General features: G+C 36.7%; 1 protein-coding gene across 1 annotated transcript in view; it reads right to left on the bottom strand.

The window, feature by feature from the left end:
* LOC124534483 (atrial natriuretic peptide receptor 2-like) overlaps nucleotides 1-12,894 on the bottom strand; it is a 36,497-nt gene that overhangs the window by 14,730 nt on the left and 8,873 nt on the right. The window contains exon 2 of the mRNA XM_047110386.1: nucleotides 335-364. The gene's annotated coding sequence lies outside the window, so the exon portion shown is untranslated. The remainder of the gene's footprint in view (nucleotides 1-334; nucleotides 365-12,894) is intronic.

Below are 12,894 nucleotides of genomic sequence, written 5' to 3'. Positions count from 1 at the left end.
TGGAAAGATTTTCTGTAATATTAATACAATATAAATTTAAAGATTTTTGTGTAACTTAATTATAAACGTATATGATTAGGAATATGTCAAGCAATATAAATTATTGTTGTAATCGCATTTAAATTATTCTGACGTTAAAAAAAAAGTTTCGTTTTTGCTACGAATTCTGTTCAAAGCTCTACTTTTTTAAATTGGTCATGCTTTTCATTATAAGCATTTGGTAACATATATACCAACAGCATACAAATAGACATTTGATGGTATTTATGTAAAACCGAATTTAAATAATCATCCAAAATTAATAAACAATATGAAGAATATTTCAAATACTTACGATATGCTCAAAATATCCTCTCTAAAATGGCTGCATGAAATTTCAATGTAAATTTTGTTAATCTACGTCTATACGGGTATACTCTGTCTGATCTTTCAGACACTGATTGCCAAATTTATGTCCTAAAATACATAACATTATTTAAAAGCTTCGTTAACGTGAATTAATTGCATTAGTTCATAGCATATCCTGCTAATAAATCAATGGGTTTTTCTATTTTTAATTTTAAAAGATAAACGTTTATCTTAAGGGGCGATTGCAGTTCCAACCCTGAAGAAGATTTTGGATTTGCATGTGCTTAATTCGGGTTCCGAATTTATCTCGTGCTCGGTGAAGGAAAAATACATCGTGAGGAAACCTGCATGTATGTATATAATTTCAATGTAATTACTAAATCGAAACGTGGTGAAATACATGTCAAACCTTTTTTCTGCATTTCGGGAGTAGCTAATTTTCAGCTACTCACGTAAACTTGTTAAATCTAGAGTAGCTTAGCTTTGCGAACTGTTAACAAAACAAGTTTTTTCGAGAAGGAAACGTGCACGACATCCTCTACTTAAAGTTATGTTATCTCTTCCTCTTTAGTTTTCTAAAATTGAACTGTGTAACAAAGCTAAACCCCTACGTGCAAGGAAACTTTAGACTTATAACTGTATCCACTAGTACCATATTTCTACTCCTAGAATATTAATAAGTAAAAGATAAATTTTCCGCTCAAATACCTAGAATGCGTGCAAAGCAACATTACTGCTTTCAAGCAGCTACACAACATATTCAACAATTCATTACAATGAAAATAGCAATATTCTTAATTTGAATTATTACAAACTAAAATGTACACACATATACTCACAGATTATAACACGTATACATAGACATGAAGTTTATACAATTATACGTCCGCTCAATTTTATCTCATTAAAATCTCATTTAAATAGTATTTTAACAAGCCGTGCCCGCGAACACGTTTGAATTTAACAAAAAGTATATATTATTGTAGTCAAAGTTATTTCTTATTATATCAGTTATCTGCAAGTGAAAATCCCGTCAAAATCGGTCCAACCGTTTCATAGATTAGCCGGAACAAACAGGCAGACAGATAAAAATTGTAAAAAATGTTATTTTGGTATACTCGTATGTGCCGTGTATACATACATAGACATTGAGTAAAAAAGGGCTATTTTAATATTACAAACAGACACTCCAATTTTATTATATGTATAGAAGATTAATTATTTAAATCTTAAGGAAGATAACTAATTGTTTATATATACTAAATAGTTGTTCTTACTGATTACTAAAATACAGTTACATACATACTATATTTGTATAATATTGTACTGAGTTTTATTTATAGTCAAGATCGGTGAATGGGCATATTTTCCACCTGCTGGTAGGTGGTAACCACCGCCTTTAGACACCACCACTGTGAGAAATATTATCAAAAGATAGCCACCACCAAAATAGAACTGGATACTTTGTTGTTTATAACAGCTCTTAAACTGGGTCACTAGCCATTCAAGCCGGAACACAACGATATGCTCTTTGCCGGTAGAGCTCTTTGCTTACCACAAATATTATAAAACTTTAAACATGTTTATAGAAAAATATTACAATAGAACCTTCGCGTCACCCCTATCCTATAGGGTGGTGTGTAACAAAGAAGCGCGTATGAGGGAGCTTACGTAAATCGGATTTGTCAAGCTTTTAGAGTAGTCGCTTGTCTGATGTCAAGTGTTGAAAATAATTTCGCTAATTGGTTGTCAGCATTCATAAGCTTTATTCACAGTCTTTACAAGCACTTTTTAATCGTTGTAAATCGACAAAATACAAAATTGTCTTAGTTAAATACAATTAAGTATATGTGTATATATACATCCTACCTGTAAATCAACGAGTATTAGTTTCGTTCTTCTATCATATATGTTATGTATAAGATTTGGCTTTTTTATTATTTTATTTTTTCAATTGATTTGAATTAATGAATTATCAAAGTAAAATTCACATTCGTCTAAGAATATATAATATTTAACAATTACAATTAAGAAGATAATTTTACTGTGAATTGTACTGTTTGAATAAAAATCGATTTTAGTTTTTTTTATGGTATAGGTTGGCGGACGAGCATATGGGCCATCTGATGGTAAGTCGTCACCATCATCCATAGACAATGACGCTGTAAGAAATATTAACCATCCCTTACATCGTCAATGCGCCACCAACCTTGGGAACTAAGATGTTATGTTCCTTGTCCTTGTAGTTACACTGGCTCACTCACCCTTCAAACCTGAACACAACAATACTGAGTACTGTTTTTTGGCGGTAGAATAACTGATGAATGGGTGGTATCTACCTAGGTGGGCTTGCACATAGCCCTTCCACCAAGTAAGAATTAGTTTTTAATTTAGTTACTGTTGTGGCAAAAATGCTAGCAGCATCACACCGTTGAATCGCAAAATCTACTAATCAATCTTATTGTTAACAGAAAATATTAATCAAACACTACACGTCAAACTTTTTCAACATTTAAGACCAGCGATCATCTCAAATACACAGAATTTATAGATTTTAGTTTATTTAAAAAAAAAAACAAATCTCACATATATACCAAATTTAATTTATTACAAAAAAAAATCGAATAAATAGATTTAAGATAAAAAATTCCACGACCTCCATGATCGAGTGGTGTGTACACCGGTTTTCATGGGTACGCCACTCTGAGGTCCCGGCCGAGTCGACGTAGACTACCATTAGTTTTCTATGTTGACCCAGTTACAACAAACACCCAGACCCGAGCTGGGTGTTTGTTGTACTGTCGTTACTTCTGATTTCCTTAACACAAGTGCTTCAGCTACTTACATTGGGATCAGAGTAATGTATGAGATGTTGTCTCATATTTATCATTATTATTATAAAAATAACAATGATCTTTCTTTTGAAATGAATAAAAATGTATCGCTGTCTCACTTAATTGGTTTGGCTCTTTCAATTACAAGCCTGAACTAAAAAATATATATGTGTATAATGCTTGCTTAGTGGTACTCAGGTGTAAAGATAATATGTGAATACTTCTACTGTTCTAATTTACGTAACGTTTATTAAATAAAGTTCATGTTCTTTATAACTTGAAAATTTTGCAATTACCGAAGTATTTTATAACTTAAAGTACGTTTATTTAAATTGATAAACCTTGAACCGGTTACAAGGCTACAAAAATTTGTTTATTTGGTGTCGAGTTGCTATCTTAATAGTTTAAAAGGTGTAGATTTATAACTATTGGTGGAAAATCAGAGTAAGCACTTATCAATCAAGGAAATTTAGACATCACGATGTAGAAATTTGATGATTACAGTCAGCACCACCTAGTTCCACTTTTAAATAAATGTAGCGCCCTCGTATTATTTCAGTAACCTGGGGTGGCGCTTAAAAAAAGCTTCGATTAGATTATTATTAATGTTATATTAAATAAAATATTTTATATCAAGTAATCCGTTTGTGATGTTTACTGAATAATGACTGTCAAATTTTATCGAGATTTATAAATGTCTAAATTTTAGACAGCCTTTACTTAATTTATTTGTCTACAAAAACATAAGTTATCAATTTTACATAATAATATAAACACATTTAAACAATTTACGAAAACGAAGATCAAACTTTGTTCATACCATGAACTCATAAAAGTATAATTTCTTTGAATTTTCAACCGACTTCCAAAAGGAGGAGGTTATCAATTCGTCTGTATTTTTTTTTTTTTTTTTTTTTTTTTTTTTTTTTTTTTTTTTTTTTTTATGTTTGTTACCTCATAACTTTTCACTGGGTGGACCGATTTTGATAATTTTTTTTTTGTTTGAAAGGTAGTCATTCCCGTGGGGTCCCATTTTTTTTTTATTTTTTTCCAATGACGGCATCCATATGAAAACGACGTAAGTCTTAAATTTGCATTATGTATATGCGCGACAAATAGGTGAATAACTGAAAATCACGTTAACCAATTTTGATCATTCTTTTTTTAATATAAAATATATACTTCAAGGGTAATTTGGTGAAAGTTTGGTAAGGTTCTAAGTACAGGATCCATGACAAAGTAACGGAACGGAAGGGAACGGAACAATTCTGAGGAGCACGTTAGCGATACTCGGTCGAATCTTTTATTTATAGGTTATTTGGATATTTGAGTCACCTTCCGTAATCTGGTTATGTTTATGTAATTATCATAGTCGAATATTATAATCAACTAGCTACCCACCCCGGCTTCGCACGGGTGCAATACTGATACTAAATATACTACAGAATTTGTGTATTTACGACATCACATCGCAAAATTCTAAAATTATCAGTGTTTCTTTACTATATTGTTTATGTTTTATATACACAAACCTTCCCCTTGAATCACACTATCTTTTAAAAAAAACCGCATCAAAATCCGTTGCGTAGATTTAAAGATATAGGGACAGAGAAAGCGACTTTGTTTTATACTATGTAGTGATGGAACTCCTATACAGCTCGCAGTTAGGGTGCTATATGGGGCAGAATTTCTTAATATCTTTAATCAAATTTTGTGTATGTGATGTGATGTCATATGATGTACGGTACGAAATATAGTTGGTCTTTTTCAAAGTTTTTTTGCTGAGTTCGATTACAGCTCTTTCGAGGGATCCTTGTAGTTTACGCCGCGTGACGTATTAAATCCGCATTTTCGAAAGTCTATTTTTGCTTTATTCGCAAGTTTCCTTTGAAATTGTCCTCGAAGTAGTTTCTGACTCATATAAACGGAACGTTTAATCTATCCATATTAAAAAAAAATTAGTTAGTCAACATCAGCTTCACTTAAAATCAAAAAATAAATAAAATTTTAACAAAAAGAAAAACCGACTTCAAACAAAACACTATTTTAAAACAAATGAATATGCACGAAAAAGTAATAAAAATAATTGCGTATTCAACATATTTTTTAGAGTCTTCCTAAGTTAAATGAAATGAAAAATATTAGACTACTTAAAAGTCGATTAACGATTATATCATGTAGTTATAATTATTGTTATATTTGGAGTCGGTGTCAGCCAATAAAACCCTACAGTCTATCTATCAAAAATCAATACGAGAATACTTTGACAAATATGTTTTTTACAAATTACCTTTTACAAAATAATATACTGGATCAATCAAGGGGCTCGTATCGCTTCTTTCTTTTGATTGTTGGGGCAAGGGCACCGTGGCTGACACCGGCTCCAAATATACCAATAACTATAACTACATGATATAATCGTTAATCGACTTTTAAGTAGTCTAATATTTTTCATTTCATTTAACTTAGGAAGACTCTAAAAAATATGTTGAATACGCAATTATTTTTATTACTTTTTCGTGCATATTCATTTGTTTTAAAATAGTGTTTTGTTTGAAGTCGGTTTTTCTTTTTGTTAAAATTTTATTTATATGTTATCATAGACTTAATATTCTTTTATTTGAAGCAAATAATAATAAACAAAAAACTTCATTTTTATATTGGTAAGCATCTCAAGTTAGTCTTCTTCAATCTATTGAGAAATTATAATATCTAAAAAGGTACTCTAAAGTCTGAAAGTTGATAAACATGTTTATTAAAATGTTATTATTATTAATTCATTGTCTGTACGTCAATCTGGTTTGATCTGGTTTATTTAAAAAGATTGTCTGCGAATTGCTCGCCGTTGCTTCTCACTGTAGGCTGTTTTTACGAAACGGTAGTAGAGTAGAAACATTGACAATTCAAACCATTTAATTGTGAACGTTGCTTGAATAAAATATGAATAATAATATTTGATTTCAAAACAAAACTCGTCGTTCTTTCGTAATTTATATAGTCCACATAATAAACCTTATTTATTTATTTATTTTTACTCATATAAAGTTACATTTTTAAATATAAAATACAAACATATGTATAAAATATATTTAAAAATATAAAATACAGAGACCAACCAGTGGCGGGAACAGGGTCTAAGCCACCGGTGGTCAGGGCTCCAAAGAGAGGAACTTCCTCACAATACGCGCCGTGCCGAGGAGTACTGCCTTCTGCATCAGGCCCTTGACCCAGCTGCCTAACGAGAGCCTCTTAAGATGTTGGTCGAGGCTCTTGGCCATTAGGCCATTCGCTGAAACAACTATCGGCACAATAACTGCTGTATCCACATCCCACATGTCGACAACCTCGTGAGCTAAGTCAAGATATTTTATTTGTTTATCCTTCTCAGCTTTCACGAGATTCTCGTCATGAGGGATGGTGATGTCAACAATTATCGTGCGGCGCTCTGACCGATCTATCACCACTATATCAGGCTTGTTGGCGACAACAGTCCTGTCAGTGATTATAGATCGGTCCCAGTACAGTGTGATATGACCATTCTCGAGAACTGGGTCGGGCACATACCTGTAGTACGGTACCTCTGATACCACAAGACCGTATCGAAGTGCAAGTTGTTGATGGATAATCTTGGCCACTTGATTATGTCTGTACAAATACTCTCCGTTAGCAAGACGAGAACAACCGGAAATAATATGTCTAAGGGATCCGCCCGGAGTGTGACACGCCCGACATATGTCCACCGTGCCATCCCTCACAATATACTTCCGGTAATTGTTCGTCATGATAACTTCGTCCATAATCGCACAGACAAAACCTTCGGTTTCACCAAATAGGTTACCGAACCGTAGCCAAGATACGGACGCCATAAAGTCCACATCGGGTCCATGAAGGACCCGATAGAAGCGTCCGTGTAACTCCTTGCACTTCCATACCTCCTTGCGGTTCTCAGTACTTAGTACTACAGGTTTGCGCCAGTTCTCTTTGCCTAAGGAGAGCGGAGTTAGTCCCTTGTCCATTGTAACTACATCTCGGTGCATATCCAAGTCAGTGTGGACAAAATACTCCCTGAGTTTGTATACCTCACGGTTATGTAGGGTCTTGGCATTTAAAAAGCCACGGCCACCACATCTCCGTGGGATGTACAATCTCATCACCGAAGACCGAGGATGATGCATTCGATATGCAGTCAGCAGGACACGGACTTTCCTATCCAAGGTGTCTAGTTCTTTTTGAGTCCACTTGAGTATGCCGAAAGAGTACATCAAGACCGGCATGACCCAACCATTGAAGGCGCGAACCTTATTGCCACCCGATAAAAGACTTTTGAGTACCTTTTTCAGGCGACCAAAGAAACGCTCCTGCAATGATTGTTTCATGTCGGTCACATTGATGCCTAACGCTTCCGACATACCCAAGTATTTGTATGATTCGTTTGCGGACAGTGACTTAAAGTTTATGGAATCTGAAAGTTGTAATCCGTCAGATTCCATAATCTCTCCTCGCTTTACATGCATAACCGCGCATTTGTCAACTCCAAATTCCATTCTAATAGAATTACTAAAAGTTTCTGTTACCTTTAGTAACTCCATTAGTTGTGAATCTGAAGGTGCAAAGAGCTTTAAGTCATCCATGTAAAGTAGGTGGGATATTACTTTACCTCCTCTCCGCAAACGATAGCCCAGCCTTGAACTCTCCAAGAGAGTACTTAGGGGGTTCAAGGCTAAACAAAACCACAATGGACTCAAACTATCGCCCTGGAATATTCCCCGCTCAATCCTTATCGGTTCGTCATTACCATGAATCGTTCGGCATCCTGGATAGCGAAGGACTGTCCGCCATTGCCCCATACATGATCTCAAGAAACTGCATAGAGTTGTATCTAATTTATACAACTCCAGCACCCTCAAGAGCCATGTATGCGGCACGGAATCATAGGCCTTCTTGTAATCTATCCAGCATGTCGACAGACTCTTTCGAGAACGACGAACCTGTTGGCTAATGGTCATATCAATGAGGAGTAGCTCCTTAGTGCCTCGTGATCCACCCCTACATCCATTCTGAGAGACAGACAAAATACTATTATTCTGTATGTGACTATTAATCTTATCTCCCAGAATGGCGGTAAGGAGCTTATAGACCGTCGGTAAACAAGTAATCGGTCTATAATTTTTAGGATCCGTTGCACTACCTGACTTATGGAGCAGGTGGGTGACTCCGGTGGTAAGGAACTGTGGTAGCGACCCAGACTCTAGAGCTGACTGGAACTGGGATGCCAAGCATTCATGCGAGCTGCGTAGCCATTTTAGCCAGAAGTTATGCAGCCCGTCCGGTCCCGGAGACTTCCAGTTGGAAACGGATCGAACTGCAGCGGCTACATCTTCAGAAGCAATGGAAATTTTTCCCATCACTTCCAAAGGCTCGCACGCTTGCCTGACCTCCAGCATCCAATCACCTTCAATGTGGTCGACGGGCACCGAACAGATGTTGCGCCAAAATGTATTCGTGGCATCATCATCTGGGCGGCATTCATCGCTCACATCCTGGTCGAGTCGCTCCCACGTTCTGTACACCCACCTTTGATCGCTCTGGAATTTGCGATTCAAGTGATAACGGTCCACTCGCCGCCTGTACCGACGGATGCGGCTTGCCCATGCATAAACTTTTTGTTTTAGGAAGTCAATACGCTCCACGACATGGGACGGATATTCTTGCGGACCTATACCAGTCCCCAAGAACGCCCGCCCCACGAAACGCATTACACGTGGACGCGTATTCCCTTCCTTAAAACAATATAGTTTTCCAATGAGCACTCTGGTCTCATTAATACGTTTCTCAATCCTGCTCTGCCAGGCCGGTGCAACAGCCTTTGGTCGTGTAGCACGTTCGGTGTCTTCAAATGTAACACCAGCTACACGACATGCTGCAACAGCCGCACAAAACAGAATTGAGTGCGTATCCTCGAGATTTTCACTGCTCTCAAAATAATCTGTGAGCAGTGAATCCAGAGTGCACACTAGGTCCCTATTCCGTTTAGTCATGGGTAAACGTGGCAACCGTGGCCTAAGCTCAGCGGGAGTGTTACGATACTCCCGAATCGCATCCCCCAGTGCGCTCCTCAAATGATCACTGTACTTACTTGTTGTAATAGCCATGTCACCACCGCCCTCGTCATCATGTTCTGGGCCCTGTGGTATTGTAGGAAGTGGTTCCTCAACCACGGGCGTTGACGGGCCGGAAGTGACACCGCTATTACATGTTTCCGAGCGAATCCGATCAAGTACGGTGTCACTCAGCCTGTTGTTACGCAGAATGACTCGCACCTGATCCGACAGTCGTTGAGCCGAGACGTTGACAGCTGGTTCAAGCGCCTGAAACAGAGAGAGCATCCTAACACGGTACGCCGTGAGGTTAGTTCCCCCCTTTGTAGCCCCATAGTATGCGCGCATGACATTTTCATTGATGGGTTGTGTCCATCGCATGCGCTGCACACCACCACCGGAAGCGGGGACCCTGTTCGAGACCGGTTGGCCTCTGGCTCCCAAGCCCGTCGGTGGCCGGCGTCTCCCCGCTCGACGTACAGGTGTTGGCGACGTCGGCGGGGAGAAGTACTCGTCGCTCGAGCTCGACGCAACTGCAGACACCAGACTACTTCCTTGTGCGGGGTCCTGTGTCTGCGAGGCGGAGCTGAGCGGCGGGTCCGGGGATGGATAGTTGTGCGCTCGTTGTCTGGCTCTTGTCAACATGTTTTTGGGTTTTAAACATTCTTATTTTGGTTTGACAATGTCACTTTTATTTTTGGTAGAATTATTGATGTAGGTATATCTGTTCATTTTTGTATAATTGTACGTATATTTTATTATTTATGATCCAAGAATATCTGTTTACACTTTTTTAGATAAATATAGAATTTTTTCATTAATTTCTTTAAATAATTTTATGACAGCCCCATTTTTTTCATGTTGACGTATTAGTTGGTTGCCAGTTAATTAAAATTAATTAAATTAAACCTTATTATTGTTAGCATATTTATTTTAATATGATCATATTTTATTGTTCTAATGTATTAAAGTAGTATCAGCATAAATAATTCGATTCAAATAGTTGTTACAATTTGCGTTGATTGTCAACATCCGGTTTTGACTAAACTAAATTGTTTTTTAAATGGATCGAAACCGGATGTTGCTACAGTCGGAAGAGGGGCGTGAAAACATTAAATACTAGGAGTAAGCCTAGAAATGGTCATACTTACTTTAGTCGTCGAATTGGAAGGATCGAGCAAAATAATCAATCTTGTATCAGTTATGATTGTGAACCACTTCAAGAGAGATAAAGTATTGATTGTGAGGAGAGTTTTTGTATTATCCCAACATTATATTATGTGTTATGCTCTTAGCTTTGTGATAGGACCTTATGAAACTGTGTTGTAGTGTCAGAAAAGCAAACGAATTGATAGAATCCATAACGTAATAAATACTCCTTATTGAAATCAATGATATGCAAATAATGTGAATATAAAAATATAAAATACTTTATTAAGAAAAAGAAAGAACTATCTTGATCGATTTTGTCTATAACGGCCAATCTCAAGGGAGACTTATCAGCTATGCAGGAAAATTCGATTCGACCAGAAAGAGTTGAAGCTTAAGAACGGCATTTACTAGTTGTCTTATGTATTTGTAAGTATATATACTTCCGTACAAACTTAGAACTTCCATACTCTGAGAAACTAACTAAAAAAATTCTTCTGTCAACCTGCCCTGGTCTTCTTTTAGTTTTATTATTGTATTTTCAGACAATTACTTTTGCTGTCCGTTCGGTCACTATATTTGTGTTATTTTAACGTGCCAGCATGTTTTTTGGAGTTGCCAGCATGCATTTGTATTTATGGATATGAAATTGATTACCAAGCATTGAACGACGACGAGTTCCTCTGGTCTGGTCTGGTCTAGATGGGATTTTACCAATATGTTGGAAGTCAAATTACCTTTCCTACTCAACGCACATTTTTAGATATCAATATCTTTAATAGCCCCCCCCCCCCTTTGTGCCTTATTCAATTGTGTTCCCAACGTGTCTATGCTGTCGTATGTGTAATAAGCTTTAGTATAAGGCGATATTGCAAAAACAATGACCCAGGCATTAACCCCAGTACCTCAGGATCTGTCGCCTTATATTTAGTCACAGTATGAACGAAACAACCAAGAAAAAATGTTCTCAGGCAGAAAGTGTGGAACATCCAACTGGAAAAATTAATCTATTAAGACTATAACACACGCTTTCTCTTTCTTTTTATTTCTTTTTAATCTTGTCAATTTGATAGTATTTATAGGGCTAGCGGTGTTACTACGACTAAGGTCCGAAAGATAAGTGAACAGCTAACCGAAAATATTTTAATTTCAGATTTTTACTTATTTCCTTTTATCAAACTTTTTATTAGAAGCACTACGTTTTTTCCTCATCTAAATCTATTCAGTTAAAAGGCTTGATATAAGTTTAAACCACAAGCAAGCGAAAGCAAGGATCTAATTTTTGCTCCACCGCACCGGGGCTCTTGTCCAACTGGCTAAACCACTGAATATTGTCACTGAATTTTAAAGCAGTTCCACCCAATCGAGTGGCCTGAAATTTAACTGCTTTTGATACTTAGAATATTTGGTTTTATTCGTTATTATATTTTTTTACCCCAACCACCAACCCGCATTGGAACAACGTGGTGGAATATATTCCAAACCCTCTCCTTAATAGAAGAGGAGGCCTTTTCCCAGCAGTGGCAAATTTACAGGCTGTTACTTTACTACTTTTACATCAACAGCGGTACTGTGGCCGCCAAGCAATGTAAAAGTTTGGCCCTTATATCTCGTCGCCCTCACTTCTATTGCGCACAGTTAATTGAAGGGGTAAATAGGAATATTAGTAATTCCCAAAGTGCATTGCTCTTTTTTATACAAAAAATCTCAACGATAATAAATAGCCTATAAGGTAAACAAATTACACCAAATCAATCTGTCACTCAAAATCAAACTTCAAATATCAACTGAGGCTTAATTCAATCGATTCGTTAACGAGTTTTATTTGTACCAAATGTTATTTTGGTGAAAGTGTACTTAATCGAAACACTTAATTTATTTTGCAAATATTTGAAACGAAACTTATTCTATTTATTGTAGCCAAAGTCTCAAAGGACGAGCCAGACCAAAATAAATTGAAGTCTTCGACTGTCGCGAAAGTTTTGCTAAAACCTGTGTAAATATACTCACAGTCTTATTTACTTATTTTTTTACTTACTTTCACACATGCTTATTTACTTCGGTTAGCTGCTTTAGGCCATTGGTCCTGACATTCAGGTCCAAACCGAGGTCCATCCGATAAAAGTTATTAGAATATTCCGTCAACAAATTCTCAGTAGTCTTAGTCTAGAAGTTAGCAGTGTACGCTTCCGTACCTCGGAAAGCATGTAAATTTGATTTTGCGCCTGAATTATTTCCTGTTCTGTCGAGTAACCGTACCATCGTATTATGAGAGTGTATGAATAGCGAAGAGCCATGATGGCCCAGTGGTTAGTTGCGTGCATCTTAACCGATGATTTCGGGTTCAAACCCAGGCAAGCACCATTATATATATAAGTGATTAATTTATGTTTAAAATTCATCTCGTGCTCGGCGGTTAAGGGAAACATCGTGAGGAAACCTGCATGTGTCTTATTTCATCAAAA

This window comes from Vanessa cardui, chromosome 12 (assembly GCF_905220365.1).
Source record: "Vanessa cardui chromosome 12, ilVanCard2.1, whole genome shotgun sequence".
Classification (NCBI taxonomy): domain Eukaryota; kingdom Metazoa; phylum Arthropoda; class Insecta; order Lepidoptera; family Nymphalidae; genus Vanessa; species Vanessa cardui.
This window is presented reverse-complemented; position numbering and strand designations above follow the sequence as displayed.